The sequence below is a fragment of the Thunnus albacares genome, chromosome 10, assembly GCF_914725855.1.
Source record: "Thunnus albacares chromosome 10, fThuAlb1.1, whole genome shotgun sequence".
In the NCBI taxonomy this organism is placed as follows: domain Eukaryota; kingdom Metazoa; phylum Chordata; class Actinopteri; order Scombriformes; family Scombridae; genus Thunnus; species Thunnus albacares.
The window spans coordinates 30,896,731-30,898,906 of record NC_058115.1 but is presented as its reverse complement, the minus strand read 5'-3'; positions in this window follow the sequence as shown (position 1 = coordinate 30,898,906).

Here is a 2,176-nt window from a genome sequence, read left to right as displayed (position 1 = left end):
TTTCCAGGAGTGTGAAACACAGTGATGTGGTCAGAATACTGCTCAGAACAACCAGAACTTAATTACTCATCTTCACGTCTCTTTTTTATGCCTCCGCAGCAGCAACAGCTGGTGGCATTTTGTTTTCAGGTCGTCCGTCCGTCCGTCCAGCCGCCCCGTTCTCTCGTGAACATCATATCTCAGGAACGCCTTGAGGGAATTTCTTCAAATTTGGCACAAATGTCCACTTGAATTCAAAGATGAACTGATTAGAATTTGATGGATAAAGGTCAAAGGTCACTGTGACCTCACGTCTGTCCTGTTCTCTCGTGAACGCGATATCTCAGGAACACCTGGAGGGAACTTCATTACATCTGGCACAAACGTCCACTTGGATTCAAGGATGGACTGATTAGAATTTGGTGGTCAAAGGTCAAAGGTCATAACTCAAGAATTCATAATTATGACAAAAATCCACACAAATTACGTCTAGTAGGATAAAATGATGAAGTGATGACAATTCATATCCAAATAGTCTCTAAGTGAAGTCAACATGTTTCTGACTGGAAATTATTCACTGGAATCATACATGTCAATATAACTTCCATTTCTTCAGAAAATACACTTAATACCTTTTATTAAATTCCTTCAAAGTATTTACTACAAATATTATATGAGTCTGGACAGACATGGATGTAAACTGCAACTTGACTGGTTGGCGGAGGGATACAACGGCGAGGCTTTTTCTAGTTTTTTTTTTCATGTTTAATATTCAAATGTGAAGCATAAAGTGAATTCACTCACTGCTGAGAGGGTCTGATGAGAATACTGTGTGTTTTGGGCAGCTAAAATCAACAGTTTATGATGTGTGAAGACTAGTTTGAAATAAAAGTGCACACAGTATTGCTTCTGAACGGCAGAGACTTGTTGTCTTCTTTGTTCATTTAAGTGTTTTCCACACAGACACGTTCGGGTCCACACGATTGTGGGGAAACATCCTCGTCTGAGTGGATTAACGCAGGATGTGGCAGAGGTGGAGAAACTCTCCCTGCCTGTGCTCTTCCTGTCCCGGCAATGATGCGAAGAGGTGAGACAGTGCCGGAGGATAAAAGACACAATACCTCTCTCTGCAGCACAAAGTAACACACGCCGACAGCTTTCACCAGAGATGGAGACTCTCCAATAGTGGCGTTTGTTCAACAAGTCACAAGTCAAGTCCAAACTTTAAAAGTTTAATCCTTGTTGGTTTTTTTATCTTTAGTCCTGATATTTATAAAAAACAATAAAATAGAGCTGCAAAGTTTAGTCAATTAATTAGTCAACCATCAGATAATGAATCATATAACTATTTTGGTAATTAAAATAATTATTTTGAGCCATTCTTTAAAGAAAAAAAAGCCAAAATGATCTGGTTCCAGATTCTTAAATATGAATATTTTCTGGTTTTTTAGTCTTCTGTGACAGTAAACTGAATATTGTCGGGTTTTTGGACTGTTGGTCAGAATAAAACAACATTTGAGGATGTCAACTTTGGGCTTTCGGAAATATTTTTCACCTTTTAGTGACATTTTAAAGCCCAAACCATGCAATTAGTCAGTTAGTCAAGAAAATTGATAAGGAAAATAAAAGTCACATGCTGTAGTTTTGAAAGGAAGCTGTCAAAGTTTCACTGCTAGTTACAATTTGCTCTGAAATAAAAAATAAAGAAACTTCTCCATCAATCATCGTTTTTGTACGTCTTTGGGTTCAGGAACAGTAAAGGCTTAGTCACAGGTCATTGGTCAAAGTCAAGTTGGAAGTGTTTTTTTGATTTTGACAATATTTTAAGTCATCAGATTTGTGACTTTGAGCTCACAGCTCTGTCAACATCTGTCCATCCCTCCCTGTCTTTCTTTGTCCCTGTGAGAGTTTGGCTTGTTGCTCCAAAAATAATTAGTAATCATTGAAATATCAAAATAATCGCTGTAAACAAACAGGACTACAGCCAAGAAGACTGTCAGTCTCTATCAGCCAAAACCCGACGGTTAAATCATTGCTCCACAGCACTACTAGTGGTCAAAAACTCCACAGTCTACCTTTAAAGAAAGAAATGATAAATATATTTTCCCAGTTTTAGTCTGTGTCCCTGTGTTCATTTATCTCTTGTTATATGCCAAATATATGTCAAAAAATCTGTTTTTGTACATCAAAATCCCTG